Below are 15,860 nucleotides of genomic sequence, written 5' to 3' on the forward strand. Positions count from 1 at the left end.
TGGCTTGGATGTCAACATGGAGCAGCTATGAAGCCAGGTGTGTCCCAAGTCAGACACAAGATAAGGCAGATCAGTGGCAAACAAGCTAAAAGCAGTTACCTGGCTGTAAAGAAGAAAAGATAATTGGGTTTTTTCCTTGTTAGCGCAGCAGTAAGGTCTTACAGTGCAACAGCAGTGGAGTTTAATGACGAGCTCTTGCCTGTTTTGGTTAACAACCAGCAGTTGGTTTGTAATATCAAAACCAACTTTCTATTTAAAAGTGATTGATGAACACACCCGTGAAAAACTGTTTCACAGCTTCCTTTCAAGCCAGTTTCCAATTTGAGCTAGACACCTAGTAAATAGCACCACGGCTTTAGAGAAAAATAATCCTAAATATAACCGTGTCTTTTGGACAGCCCTAGCTGGCCTGGGCAGCACTTGCCTAGTCAAATTGTTCTGGGAGCGTTTTGCTGCGGATTTTTATTTTTCCTCTCTGCTGAGGTCTGCTACATGCTCGGGTATTAAGACATCATAAGAAAAATTCCAACATGGCAATTAATCATTAACTGTCATAGTTTTCCATAAGGTGCAAATTTAAGGTTATAAAACTGTCAAAAACCTAAACAGTTACACGGGCTGCTTGTGCTGTTGGCTGGATGCGCTTCTGGAAGCGGATGCAGACAAATACCTGCGGTGCTGTGGGCTGCAGCGCCTCGGGAGCAGCCGAGGCCGTCCCCGTGGGAAACCGCCCGGCTGCAGAGAGGTGGCTGTGGCGTGGTTGTGGCGTGGTCCTGGGCTGCTCACACAGCTGGGCCTCTGGCTGGCAAGTCATCCCTGTGAAGCCATCCATGGTGGCTGTTATTTGTGAGGCAAGGTTCGGTAGGAGCCCGCTGGACACCTCATCCATGACCTGTGAGTCACACTGAAGATGCCTTTGGTGAACCACAGAGCGCATGGCTCTGGATAGGGAACAAAGAGGAATGTCAGACGGATGAATTAAGATGATGTGAGGATGTAGGAAGTCCTCAAGAGAGGAAATGCTACCTTTATGTTGATAGATTATACACCACCTTGAATGAGATTCTTTAGGTCCATATTCCTAAGGAATATTGAATATGGGAGTAAGCAAAGTCAGTTCCATGTGGTGGTGGTTTGAATTCAATCATGAGCAAAAGAACCCAGTAGATGGTAACTTACTCAAGTGGCAAAATGACGTCCCTTTAGCATTACACAGTACCAGACACCAAGAACATGTCACTAGGCATCACTAGCACCTTGGTCTTTCCCAAAAGGCACGTGTGTTTGAGGCACGGCAGGTTTCAGAGGACCAAGACCAGTGTACAGCTCCTCAGGGCCCTTCCCACCAGCTTCACAAAGACCAAGACATTGCAAGGACAAACCAGAGGTCTGAATCATGAGCTGGCTGAACTGCAGACACCATTTCATTTGCCATTCCTGCTTTGGAGCAACCATTATCTCCTGATATTTTCATACAGGAAAAGAAGAATTCAGCAAAAGCATTTTTCTCCCTAGTAGAAATAAACCTTGTTTGAGGTCTATCCTGTTTTAATTGCGAACTGGAGTAGCCTGTCAATAGGCATAAATCAGTAACTCGCTCACCAATTCCATGGCAAAGCACAGAACTCCAACTGTAATGAATGCTGGATGACTGCTGGATTATCAGTAATAAAGTAGAACAGCATTAAGACTAGAAAGTGAAAGCCCTTTCTCCAGAATCTCCCTTTCTCTACTAATTAGGACATTCTTCACCCAGAGACGTGTGGGTTCAAAATTCCCTCTGCAAGAAATGATGTGAATTAAACCCTGTTCTCTCAAACCCTGGATCGGTCTGAAGTCACATGGAACTGTTTATATTCCTTGATTGAAAGAATGCTAAAATACTTCAATTCCCTTTCCACATACAGTCATTGCAAGCTCCTTTGAAATTCACTTTTTCTACAGTATTTAGACATATCTTAACAACTGCCAAAAAAAGAGCAAACCCCATTGGAGAACACATCAAAAAAAAAAATCTCTTCTGATAGCAAACTTTTTATCTAATATCTGTCCAGGTCTTGGTAAAACTTGGGTTAAATTGGTACTAAAGACAGAGTATGGGGAAAACCATGTTCTTTGGAATAAATTTAGATGGGCGGGCTGAGTACCCCAAATCTCAGACAGCCCTGGCATAGGGAAACATGATCTGTGTTACGAATCCCTTTCAAAACAATTCAAATCCAAGGTTTTGGTTCAACCAATTGTGGAGACACAGCAGCCAGCTGCAAAAGCTGGATCGGGACTCCGCTCCCCAAATTCACTGGCATTTCAATCCCAACACAGAATCAAGCTCATCTTTTCCTTTTAAAGTTAAAAGGAAAGGGGACACGACCACATCCGCAGGCAGAAGGAAAAAGCAAGGAAAAAGTAAAGGGGATGTCACATCTGATCAGCTTGACACTAGGGTGGAAAACATTGGTGGCTTCTCTGATTTATATCTTTCTGCAGCTACTTTCTTTGCCTCATTAAAGTACATCATTTCAGTAACTCTAAGCTCTTAGCAACATCTGCAGTAAAATATTTAACTTGGGTTGGCTACTCAGTGTCACTGAAAGCCAAGGCTGGGCGTATTTCAATATCCAGGATGACCTGGATTTTTCCACCAAACCAACTTCTAGCAGCACGTTCAGAGCTAATACATGTACAGGCATGGACCTGAGCTGTCGGCCCCAGGCTTCAGCAAGCTCAGGAGAAATAGAAAACAGTTGTGGCGTGAAAACACACTGAGAAAAAATAACCCAGTGCCTTATTTGGGGCTGGTTACCATTTGATTTTAATAAAGGAAGCTTGCAAAAGCCTCGGGGATAAAAAATGAAGTACTGGATGTAAAAATTTTAGTAGAAATGCTAAGTTTAATAAAAAAAAAAAAGGAAAAAAAAAAAGAGGAGAAGGAAACCTGAGGAAAGAGCAGAACAGTTTCTGTGCCCCAGCATCACTGTGGGTGAAGAGCCTTTGCAACAGGCAGCAAAGCACTGGCTGCTCCCATTAGAAAACGGTTTGAAAATCGCAACAAATGTATGATGTAACTGGCCAGTTCACTGATATGCTGTGCTGCATGTTTAAAATATGAAATGCCCAACTGGTGGACATGAAGCCTTTGTTGAATTTTCTGAGGCCAAAAGAAGAAGGAGGGGGAAAAAAAGGCATTTTACTTACATCCCAGATGGTAGCTTAGCAATCCCCGAGCTGTCAGTGGTGGGGACTTAAGTAAATAGCAAATGAAATGTACATTGGGCAAAACCAGATATGCTTAAGAAAACACAAAATGTGTTAAAGAACACATTTTTATGCTGCCATCTGCAGCAGTTTCTTTGCAGTGTTGGGGCGCCTTGCTCGTAATTTAGGTTACAATGGGAACAAGGTATAAATTATGAAATGATCAAAAAAGAGGAGAACTTTCAGCTCTTTCTCTGCTCACCCCTCCCTGAGCAGTTCCCTCTACACGGTACCAAATCGTGCCTGAGGACAGCTAGTGGGATGGAGCCAAGGAAGGACATGCAGAACCCAGGAGGACAAGGATGCTCAGCGTTGCTCCAGCCTCACTGGGGGCTGTTACTTTATCTGTGCATTCATGTGCACATTGATTTGCTTGTAGAAAAAATTACACAAACCTCCAATACAGGAACTGATTGTGTCCATTTAGCACTAGGTAGTGATGGAAACATTTAAAAGAAGCTAGAGCCTTGCACTTAAGTTCCCTGAGGAAGACAGGGAAGATAAGGTGCTCTGAAGGGATACATGCAAAAGAATGCACTTTGTGGAGTTTATCTAATAGGTCTGTGCACATGGAGTATTATGGCTTCAAAAGCTGCCTAAGGAGCCTGTCTCCTACAGGGAGCTTTGAAGATCTCAACCATAAAGAGGTTAGTGCAGTGGGTATTTCCTGGTAGTATCAGACTACTTTTCCCAGCACAGATTTGGCCTGTGTCAGATGGGATCACATGAAATGTAGATCCCGAAGGATGCTGGAGAGGAAGCAGAAAATGCCACCCACTTTCAAGGTCACAGCTGCAAGGAGATCCCTGCTCATGCTGCTGCACTGATCGCTTACATATGAGATGAACCTTGGAAGAGGAATGAAAATATATGTATTTTGGGGTATTCCAGGAAGAGCTGTCACTGGCCAGCCTTACTGCTGGTGGAGTAACACTGCAGCGAGCCCTTGCACTGAAAAGAACCGGATGGCAGCCACGCTTATCAAGAAGAGATGCTCTCTTGGAAAAAAGCTGCACAGGGCTCCAGGTTTTCCAGCTCAGAATAATCTCTTGTAGAGGATGAAATACAGCTGCCTGTCTGTGAGTAAGTTCCTACGCTCCAAAATGAGTGTGTGACTCATTCAACAAAAACCAAGTGCATCAACATCAGCCATGGGGCTGATTAATTGAAAAGGTTACTCATTATTCACCAGCAAATTAGGTTTGTCAACAGGAGGATAAAGATTCGTTATCGCCTGGTTCTGTGATTCAAACAGCCTCAGCTAGCAAAGAGGAATAATGAGCTCTTTTGAGCCAGGTGACAGCTACTGTGGCATTATGGCAGAAGAGGAAGAACAAGATATAGAGCAGAAGAGCCCAGAACTTGCTTGGCACCAGCTGGTGCTGCTGCAGCGGTGTTTGAAATGGCAGTGGTCAGAAGGAGCAGAGGTCTGAATACCACTGTGTGCCAGCACAGAGCTGGGAAAGGATGCAGGGAGCTGGGAAAAGATGCAGGAAGCTGGGAAAGGATGCAAGGAGCTGTGAAAGGATGCAGGGAGCTTTGCTGGTCCAGTTTTTCTGCACCTACAACATCGTGATTTGCACTTTGGCAATGCTGCTGCATGTGAACACCTGGTTAGAGGAGGACAGGACAGTGAATGGGGGAAAAGGCACTTTGTGAGCTGAGAGTGGAACAGCAGCGCTGCTACATGTGCTGAAGGGATCCAGCATGGAGACATTCCTCTCCATGCCCCCGGAAGGTCCTGGCTTGGGTGGGTATCTACACCCTGGACCCTCGTGCTACGGATGTCAGTCTGACATTGTTATGGGTAGTTTTAGTATGGCTTTGTAGCTTAATTTCTTCTGACAGTGAGAAGGAACCCTTAAGGTTTCTGTAAACCAAACTGTTTACAAGTGAGTGCCAAACAGAGAGCCGGGTCCAATGTGGCCTGTGAGCAGCCAGCCCCACCGCTGCAAAATTACACGACAGAGCACAGGACGTGCCACAAGGCATTAATCTCCCAAAGCACAATTTTAGCCTTGAAATCTCTGCGTGACAGATACATGAGCAGCTCAGACATGACTGAGGGAAGTTTAACGAAGCAGCAAATTACAGCTCAGCCCAGGATTTTCCACCCGAGATACCACATAGGTATTTACCAGTACTCACTCATCGGCAATTGTGGTCACGGCAGCTCCTTTCTGGCGTCTTGTGGTAGTACCACTGCTGTCATGGTGCTGGTGGTCATGGGTCCCTGGGCCACATCAGGGCACTGCCACCAGAAAGCAGATGCGTGATGCCAGCCCAACACAACAAAAGGTATTTGCATGGACTCGGCAAGGGCCAAAGGAGCCCTTTGAGATCTGCTTGTTGGTGTCTTGTTAGTGAACCTGGTCCTGAAGACCCTCAGGGTTTCCTGCTTTGACCTTGCCCTGGACAAGGAATCATGAACATCTGGGACTTCTCTAATGCTTCGCTTTCAAGATCTCCACATCCAAGCTGAGGAGAGGACAGATGGCAAGACAGAGGCAGGAAGAGCAGCAGCGTGAAACAGTGCCTGCAGAAACAGGAGCAGCAGAGCCCACCTGAGACACACCACAGGGGATGTGGTGGCTGGGTTCCCATGCCACACCCCCAGCCACCTCTCTGCAGTGACCTCAGCTTTGGAAGACAAGCTGTGTCTAAAGGAATGTCAGATCCATTCCCAACCTGATTCGTTCACAGAAACCCCTGCATATTCCCAAACACACTCACTTTCCCCAGCTAACTGATAACATAAATAAAAGCACAGATTATTTTGGCTGTCAGGGACAGGAGAGAGGTTTGCACTCAGTTATCACACTGTGCCAGTACTGCAAGGGAGGAAAAGCACCACAGAGAGGGAAGCACCACGTACATCCCTGCAGCATCCACCGACCAGGGCATCTCCACCAGAGCACGGCCAAGAGCACTGACTACCCAAGAAGCCAAGGAAAACCACTGCAAAGACTCTTATCACAGCACTGTGTGTGGAGTATTTCATTTGGCACTCTTCAGCGCGCTCATAATCTTTTCCTTTATGATTAATATTAAACAAGTCATATTCCTTATGGAATTTCCTAACTCTGTCTGTTTGTATTTTTCTCTACATCATAGTTAATATTTTAAGATCGTCTCTCTCTTTTTTTTCTCTTTTATTTCACATTCATATGTTTTTCCTCATTTTATAAATTAGGTTTCTTGTTTAGTAGTCATGACAACATCTGACTTGCAGTGGTTACACCACAGCCTGGGGCTTGCTTTTTTTCTTTTCTCCCCCCAATTTGGCTTAGAAAAAATTTCTTTTAAATAAATAGAAGCATAAAATGAAAGGGGCAAGCTCAGTACTGACTCCTCCTCCTTTCCCTCCAATGACCCACTTCAACAAGACTTCCCAGCATGGTGGGTGAGGACTCATTTGGCTTTAATCCTGCAAAGTCTTATCCACTTAGTTAACTTCAATGGGAATACTCAGAGCACATCAAGTGAAACACATATGTAAGTCTTTAAAACCTTGAGGCCTATGCCTTGAAGGCAGAAAGCAAAAATCTGGAGTTGCATTTTCCTTCTGGGTGTTGATCTTTGCACAATAGTTAAAGGGCTGTGGTGCTATGGGGATGAGCACAGAGATGTGCTGCTCCCCAAGAGCGAGGATGGGGCAATTTCTATGAGATGCTGTAGTTCAGCAACATCTTCAGAATGGGGATCACATGGACCAGCACTGGACTGGCAACCACAGCTCCTGCACAGCCAACCGATGGCTTCTGCATCTCTCTCTTGCTCTGGACTCACAGCAAAACCCAGCGGTTGGAGGCAGCAGGACCCACTTGCTTCCACCTCTGCACCCTGCATTTCAATTAGCAGGATGTGGTGATTAAAGGCTGCCTGTTTATCAGAGCAACCTGGAGATCAGGAAAAGAAATGTCAAAGCAAAGGGGCATCGTACCAACAAATGCATTTTGTGACCAAGGCAATACTAGGGAATAGCTTTTTTTTTAAAAAAAAACCCCAAACATTATATTTCAGACTTTTAGGATGTTGGTAACCAGTAGCTTAGAAAGAATTTAGGCTTTTGAAAAAATAGGAGTGTATTTTATTTTAGACTTCTCCCACGAGCACAGTAAATGGCAATGGGTTACAGATCTGTGTTTACCCATGGCAAGAGATAACTAAAATTCCATGGTGTGTTTTACATACTGAACATAAAATACCAATTACATAGATGGCCAGCCACACTGAAAGCACAGGGAATCAGGAGGAGGCAACCAGGAAGGGAAAAGGCCGGGAATTTAACAAAGGCAGATGAACCTTTAATACGGCAGAACCTCTGGGAGCCCTAGGACACTGAGTCCAGATGTTTGGAGGTCGATGTAACCTGACTCCAAGAAGGAAGAGGATGTATTTCTTAAAATTCCCTGTTGTGCTTTAATTTACTGCAGTCTTGCAGAGGACACATGTGGTGATCACAGGTGGAGTTTCAGATTGACCATAAACATGAAGTTGGGGGCAAAAGACTCGAGCCATTTCGGGTTTGGCTGCCAAGATGGTTGAGGTACAGATTTCCATGAAAACATTTCCCTGCCTTTCCCCTACGCTCCAGTAATCAACGATGGGGGCCAGAGGAAAACCCGCTGCAGTGATACAGCAGGGACTGAAGACCCTTTTACTGGTGGCAGCTGGGACCAGAGTCAGGCAAGAGCCCAAATGGGGACTCTTCAGCTGATTTCTTTTCTGGGTGGAGAAGGGGATGGGGGAAAGAACACTGGATGGACGGCAACATTTCGAAGCTCTGTTTCTTATCTGCGGTCACATTTCTTCTAAATAGCCCCAGGAAAATGATCTCTGTGCTTCTTTAGGACCCCACTGTCTGCTCCTGAACACTTTGCGGGGAGGAAAGAAAAATATTGGCCCCGGAGTGTCTCTGGCACCATCCCATCTGCCCACTGAATCACAGAGACGGAGCTGATTTGGATGCATTGGGTTTCAGCGTGCCCCCTCCCCCGGATCTTGACCCTTTTACCTTGGCTCTGCTCCCTCTGAGGTTTCTGGCCCGCAGTAATGATCAGCGTTTGATTAGGAGAACTGGCAGATTTGCTGTTGTTGCTACAGAGGGATTTGTGTGGGGATTAGAACTGGTTTTCATGGGTTGGCTATGGAATAAATGACATTACTGACGCAATAAAAGCAATCCCTGTCCCTTTCCATGCTCCACTCCTACCATGCTAATTCCCAACCTGGATCCCAGCAAACAATATGGTGTGATTTGTTTTTCCAGACAACATTTTTAAATTCATGTGGACTGTGCTCTGAGTTATCCACTGCCCCTGTATTTCTGCCTCTCTCCATGGCACTGAGCAGCAGGAGCTGGCAGGTGCTCTAAAGCAGATCATGGTGTGATGGTTGACTGGCAGATGAGAACTGATCACCTTTCCTTCTCTCCCAGCCTGTCTCATGCTGTACAGATCTTTCCCTAGCCTCTTACTTTGCTCAGGAAGAATGACCTGAGCTTTCATAATTTAACCTCTTCCAAAATGCACTGTCTCCTCAAGGAAGGCAGATACAGGATATAGAGGAAAACTCCAACCTGGAATGCTAACCAGCTCCAGGACTCCTGGCACAGGGCAGCACAGACCCAGGCATCCAGGCAAGTATGACCAAAGGGCATTGGAAATTGGGTAAAAATGGCTCCTGCAGAGGAATTGGTTCAGGTAAGGATGGAAAATAAATTAATCAATCTCATTTTTTACCAGGAAGAAGATGAGCTTCACAAAGAAACCACCAGCACAGTTGTGAGAGTGATCTGTGCCCGCCCGGCACTACCCAACACTTCAGGCACTGGAAAACCCAAGTGGATAAGAACAGCTGCTCCTGCACCCCAGGAGGACACAGAGGAGAATGTCTGAGTTTATGGGCGAGGGGTCACTTCCATCCCTGCAGCTCGTGACCTGAAACGGGAGCAGACGAACAGGAAACGCATCACTATGAAACACCAGGGAGCGGGGAGGGGGCGGCTGGTGTGTGCGTTTTGCAAAGACCATTTGGCACGGGAGGTTTCCTCATTTCATCTCCTTGTTTTCATGGCTGTGCTGGTTACAAAGGCTACAGCTTGCCACTGCTGCAAGGGGGAAGAGAAGGGTAAAAGACCTTTCCCTACATCCTGGGGGAGGAGTTAATGGAGCACATGCAGCCGTGAGTGTGACTTCAAGCCAGCCTTGAGCTGATGGTGCTGAGCTGGCCAGAACAGCAACAGTTTGGGCTATTGGCATAAACTCAATGAAGAGCATAGTCCAAATGCTACAGAAACCAGCCAAGATGACACAGGGGCACTCCAGAAGTGAGAGGGACAGCCAGGCAGCAACCTGTCCCCTCAAGGAAAGGGGCTCCTCCAAAATACCTGACCCTCTCTTCTCCTCTGCTTGCTCACTTACAAGGCACAAGAAACCAAGCCACATCCCCTACCACCTGACTGCCATGCCATGTAGGCCATAACCTGGTACTAAACAGCCCCAAACTGCTCTCAGGATTTACTGCTTATTTTGTGAGCTTTTCTGCTAGACTTTCTCCGTGCTCCCATCTCACCTCATATACATGATTTGTGCAACTGGCAGAGGCCTGTGCTAGGCACACAGAGATGTCTCCTCTACCACCAGCACGAGTTCAGCAAAGATATGTTTCAGACAAGGCAAACAGCTTTTCAAGCTTTTAGAGGGCTCAGATCCTTGGATCTTTATTAGCTGAATGAATCAGCTGCATGGCTACCAGAGAGCCTCTGGGATTTTCTCTTTCATCTCTTCTCCCACCAGCACAAGTCACGGAAAGTGCTGATGTGATGAACAGGGAACATTGTTTTAGCCACTGGCTTTCTCAGTCTTTGCCACACCAGCACTGATCTAGGGTTTCTCAGGGCTTGCAAGTTTTTCTAATTAAAGCAGGGTGTAAATTTAACCTGCCGGATCTCTTCCTGAATAGCTCCACATGTGGACACCCAGCCCAAACCAAACCTGCGTTATTCCTGTTTAGCTTAACCCATCTTCAAAGTGAGTTGCATCTGTGTGAAACAAGCAGTTAATGAAGAGCATCTTCTGTGGACAGACAAACTGTCAGTGTGCTCCTGGGAGAGATGAGATGAAATGAAAAGGTGAGAGTCCCTCAGAAGAAAACAAGAGAGATGAGACCTCATGCTACAGACACCAGCCTGGAACAAGGTATTTTGGGGATTGAGCTTTTATGGCAGCAAGAAAAATCCATTATCCTCCTACAAAATGCCAACATCACCCCTGGGGAAATGAAAGGTGAAGCTTGGGCTTTGCAAACAGATCTCCAGGTGAGAATCACTACCGACCATCACGCAGCATCTCCATCCTGTGTGTGGGTGGGCACACACCCCAGGAAGAGCTGGGCACCACGATCTGCATCCAAATGCAGCATCACTCATCTCGGCCGGCGTGGCAAACAAACCACAGCTGCTCCAAGAGTATCTCGCACTAATCAGCGATTTCTCTGAGTCACTGGCTCCAAGAAGTTTTCATAGGAAGATGAAAGTAATGAGTGACACAGGTTTCCTGCAATTTCTAGCTGTTGCATCACCAAAGAGATAATGTCTTTGGTGGTGCCTGGGGAATCGGATAATACAGCTGTGTAAACTGCGTGTGGGCTAAAGTATCTCAGGGCTGCATCCTCATCCCAACACTTCCAAATCAAAATAAAACCTCTCTGGAGGCAGCATCATTACAGGGAAACATGAAACACAGCAGCTTGGTCCAGAACAAGCAGATGAGTTATTTTCATCAAAGCAGGACACTATAAAATCCATCCTCACTCCCATCCCTAAGCAGCCAGGACACCGAGTTCCACAGCTTTGTCTTGACTCTGAAATTACATGGGATTCATTTGAATGGCTCTTATTTAAGCTATCCAATCTTTGTGCAAGGTAAAACTTGAACCCCTGATCTGTGGGTAGTTTGATTGATGCACCTTCATGTGATACAAGGTGTGCTTAAACACAAATATCCCCATGCAAAAAAAGATGCACTTATTTAACTTGGCAGAAAACCACTTATAGAAATACGAAAATTAACAAGACCCCCCCTCCACCCCAAGCTGATCAGCTGGGAGGACAGCAGGCATCACCTGCACACACAGCTATGTGTCAGTGGAGTCTGAGCTGCCCTGATTGCACCAGATGAAGAGCTGGACCACGAGCTGGCAGCCGCAGCTCGGGTCTTTGCCCACCTGTAGCATTATGGGGTCCCAGCACAGCTGACAGGTGCAGTGCAGCAATGCAGGCAGCCTGTGCTGGCCTTCACCCCAGTACACCCCTCCCCACGGCACAGCAGCTGAGGAAGACTCCTGCTGCTCCGGCTGGTGAGGAAGATGTGTAGAGCTACATCTCTGCAGGGAAAGTTTGACAGAGTCAACAGAGTCTGATTTCCAACACACAGAGGGGATGGCGTGTTCAGAGCAGGTCTGACCCACCTGGCTCCCTGGCTTTGTTAACCCAAACCCCAAAATCCAAGCTAAGAGCATAACTTCAAGTAAAGACTGAAGAGCAGTAATGGTAGGAACCTCTCATTTTAGCCAGGAGGGCTCAGTGTAGTCACTAACTGCAGCAAAATCCTTCCCTTACCTCCAAGAACATGGCACCAAAGGCAACAGCCCACTCCCAGCCCCTTCCACTCCTTGAATGGGCACGTTCTGTCTTCACACGTCTTCATCTGATGCTATTAAATGATTCTCTTCATAATACATGTATTATAAATTGCCTTTTAAAAAAAGTTCATAATCTGCCATCTGTTTCCAGTTAGGCTGTTCTGATTTCTACTTTTTTTTTTTTTAAATTGAATATAAAACATTATTTAAAGGTCCTGAAATCTAGATGGTAAGGGGAGAGAAACTGAAATCCAAATATCACCACCACCATCACCATTACCCTGCTGAAAGGCAGAGACTTGGTGAGACCCAAGGGTTAGGAAGACACAATGTGACCAGTTCAGATCAGGAATAAGGTAAAGAAAATGTGATTAAACTTGGAAGAACTTCACCATCACTTCAAGCCATTACACTGAAACTGCATAAATCTACAGACAGTTGACATGCATTAGTGGGCGAGCCCTTTGTCTTGGGCAACGTTAATGGATCATAATGGTTTTAGTTAGCTTTAGTAGCTACACCTAAGTGTAAATAAATAATCATTGCTGGAAATATGGTACCAGTGCATGTTCAAGAGCATGTCACTGACTTCAGTAACATCTCTGGCTTATAGCTGGTCTGGCTCTTATTAGACAAGATGTTTTATACATACCCATACACATATATGCAATCACATGTGCAACACATACTTTATCTCCCATCCTTGTTTGGACCCAAACACTGCAGCATAGCACCGAGCAAATCACATCTGGAAAGTGCAGATGTTTTGAAGCTATTGCAGCCTCGCCAACTCATATTGTTTCACTGACAACATTGTCGTAATTGATTTTTCTTCTTCAAGCCCAAGCACCTGGAAATTCTGCTAGAGGACTGCAGACACAAAGGTCCTGGATCTCAGAGAGATACCGAAATTCAAATGCAAAATTAAAGCATGGAAAAAAAAAAAAACCCTCAAACAGTTCTGCCCCAGAGCCATAGGAGCCTAAGTAGAACCTCTTCACTTGGCAAAGGAAGGACCACATGTGGTGGATGTCAGCCACGTCATTTAATACAGCTCTGAATGGTGTTCACATAGTGCAAGGAGGAGAGCAGTGTAAACCTACACAGGCCAGCACAGAGGCTGAGACCTGAGAGTACCCTGGAAGACTGTAACATGGAAGAGACACCAAGGGCAGCCAGAATTGGTTGGATTTTCATCATACTTAAGCAAATCTTGCAATTTGGGGATCTAATTTGTGGTCTTTGAATGTCAATGCTTAGCAATACACCCAAGGACAAGGGGCCACCAGAGCCTACCTTGTCCCTGGGTGTCCCTGGCTTGGCAATGGCAGTTATTGTGGCCCAGAGATGATACTGACAGCACCTTCTACCACAAACCCTGAACCTCAGCGAGAGCTCACCCCTCTGGCACAGCTGCATGCTCTCTCTTCCCTCCCTGCTGCCATATCCTTTTGCCATATGAGCAAATACACACTGCTCTGAAACAAAACTGTGCTCTTGGATGGCCAAACTCACTCAAGCTCTTCCTGGCCCCAAAGCCAAGTGCTCCAGTCAACAGTGAAAATTAATACGGGCCTTCCTGCTGCGCTTTTACAGCCATGGCAGCTCTCTGCATCCTGGGGGCCTCCCATGCAAATCTGATTTCATAGCTGGGCGTAAAAACTTGCTCTCAGGTTTAATAAGAAAACCCACTATCAGTAGCAAAGGTGAGATGGCAGGCATCCCGCCCAGGGACATCTCAACAAGATGCCTCCAAGACAGGCTGAACCCTCCTCCATGCAAAACCAGCACGTTTCAAGTCGGACAATCAAATGCAGAGGCACCAAAAATCACAGGCTGACGGTGTCCCAAACAACCACATCTTATTTTCAATTTAAAAAAAAAAACCCCAGCTACCCACAAACCCAAAGCTGTGGGATCCCTCCAAAGTTTCTCTCCGCGTGCCAGCAGGATGACTGATGGTAAATCACACCAGCTCCAGGGCTCCGTCGCAGACTGCTGCCAGGCGGCCCCGCCTGTTGGAGTCACTGACGGTCCCCTTTCCAATTAATCAAGTTCCCATACTGATTAACAGCATGATTCATGTCTCTCGTTAGGCGCATTCTGTAACAAACAAGGCTGTATTTCAAGGCCGCTGGCTTAATGGTTAAAATAAATACCTTCCAAATTTCTATTTTCAAGTAGCTGAACCTTTTCCACCTTTACAACTAATTCAGACTTCCTTCAAATTATTTTTCTAAGTAATATAACAATTTGTTTTTCATTAGAGCTTGTCAAAGCCGGACTTTGGTTTATTTTGAGAGAAACCAGCACTCTCCAGAAACTGTTTAGTACAATTTGAATGACGCCCAAAGGGGTTATTGCAGCCACAATCAAAATAGAGTTTACAGCACTGGCTAAGGGTGACACTTTATTTAATGATTTTAAAAAAAGAAAAAAAAGGGGAAAAAAAAAAAAAGAGAAGAGGACCCCCACCCCCAGCCCCCTGAATCAGAAGCTAATTAAATGCACTCCTATGGCTAACACTAAGTGTTTCTAAGTCACTCTGACTACTGCAGAATGCAAGAACTTAACTTGTTGCTAACTAATACCAGACACCATTATACGAGCAGTGTTATTTACTGATCTGGGGTGGTATGTGCTGGTATTCTCGTGTCTGGCACGGCAGCCCTGCCTCGCAACAGATATTATCAAGCTGGATGTGAAATCAAATAAAGGAGTGATTAAAGAGGTTGGGTTCTGCCTGCTTGACTTTGGTGGGATTTTTTCTTTTTGGGGAGGGGGGGGTACAGTTTGATATTTAATTTAAGGCTTAAATGTAACAGAAAAATCTACTCCATAACTCCTTTGATTTCACATTCCTTTTGTTTTGCCAAGCTGGAGCCACGCCAGGGCCGAGTGCAGGAGGCTGGAGTCAGTGAGGGGCAGGAGGACCCAGGCCACCCCTCACCCGTGGGACCAGGATGGGTGTGCAGGGCTGGCCCAAGTGACCTGGAGGCTGCAGCGCTGATGATTAATCTCCCTAATCCCAGTCCAGTGGTTCAAGGTTTCCCAAAAGACCTTTTAAAACACTCTCCCTGCATCCTCCAACTCAGACCCGAGTCCAAAGCAGATTTTTAAACAATCCAGCTACAAAACTATTTTTCCATTGGACAATTCCTCCCCTACCAGCAAACTGATGTTAATTTTCCTGGGTCGTTCTCCGTTTGTTGTTTCTTTCTAAACCACAACAAAATCAACACAATTTGGACTTTTGTGAAGGCTGAATTTCCTCTTTGTTTTCACAGGGGAAAGGCTGCACTGCTGCCCAGCCCGAGCAGCCAACACCCACTCGCTCACACCCTCCCAGGGATGCTGCTGCCAGTGATGCTGGGACGGGGGGACCACGCTGCCCAGCATCTGACCTCGTGGGGCATCTGCAAGGGAAATCAGAGGCTGGCCTGCGGGTATCACCTGGAAGAATATTGTCTGCAGTCTCTTTTCTAGTCTTAACTCTAAGATACTCCTGGTGCTAATTTCCACAGGAGTAGAGCAGAACAGATGCCCAAATTTCCTGGCTGCTGCCCCCCAGCAGCCCTGGGCGGCTCCTGCATCAGGCAGCAGCTTTACTCTCACGCACAACATGTTTGTAAGGTAACAACACTACTCAGCATCAATCAAGAAAAACAACTAGTCGAGTGGCCCAAATGCTCTGTAGATGCTTAATTAAAAGACAAACGAAGGGCCTGACTCTTCTGCCACGAGCCTGGGACTTGTGCAAGCCTGATAATCCTCTTGGAGACACATCTGATTTACACCAGCATAAGAAAAAGAACAAACCCAAGCTCGTATCTGACAAGTGAAAACAAACACTGGATTCAGACACTTTCTGCAGGGAAGGGGGGAGCTGTTTAATTTTTGTTCCTTCTCCTCCCTGGGCTGCTGCTGTGACCCCTGCTACCTCCTAAGTCAGCAACACA

General features: G+C 46.1%; 1 protein-coding gene across 1 annotated transcript in view; it reads right to left on the minus strand.

The window, feature by feature from the left end:
* The window catches only part of LMF1 (lipase maturation factor 1), a gene marked incomplete at its 5' end in the record, with an annotated part of 201,861 nt that overhangs the window by 40,414 nt on the left and 145,587 nt on the right, over positions 1-15,860 (minus strand). The window lies entirely within an intron of this gene.

This window comes from Gallinula chloropus (genome assembly GCF_964237585.1).
Source record: "Gallinula chloropus genome assembly, chromosome: 15".
Taxonomy (NCBI): Eukaryota; Metazoa; Chordata; class Aves; order Gruiformes; family Rallidae; genus Gallinula; species Gallinula chloropus.